Source organism: Procambarus clarkii, chromosome 22 (assembly GCF_040958095.1).
Source record: "Procambarus clarkii isolate CNS0578487 chromosome 22, FALCON_Pclarkii_2.0, whole genome shotgun sequence".
NCBI classification, from domain to species: Eukaryota; Metazoa; Arthropoda; class Malacostraca; order Decapoda; family Cambaridae; genus Procambarus; species Procambarus clarkii.
In genome coordinates, this window is record NC_091171.1 from 9,376,604 (window position 1) to 9,377,000 (window position 397).

Here is a 397-nt window from a genome sequence, read left to right on the forward strand (position 1 = left end):
TTGGGAGTATGAGGTTCTTGCTGTCGATCTTCCAGGAGAAGTTTTCGATTGCTTGAAGAGCAGACTTTAAATCGCAAAATATTATCCCTCCTCCAATGTTTTTTAATGTGCTGGTAGCTAGGTGTAATGCTGCTAGTTCTGCTTGTGTGGAGGTCAACCAGTTGTTTAACCTGACACTGACAGTCTTTGTGCAAATATTATTTCTATAAAACCTACATGCCGCTGCAGTCCGTCCAGTAGAAGACTGGACTGAGCCATCGGTGTAGGCACAGTGCTCGTGAGATCTTAAATTCTCGATGGAGGAGGCAATTGTTTCAAGTGTGACAGCTTTGAGAAGAGCAAGATTCTCATTACCTTCCTTGGTGACAGGTGTGTATGATACCTGTATGGTTGGGTA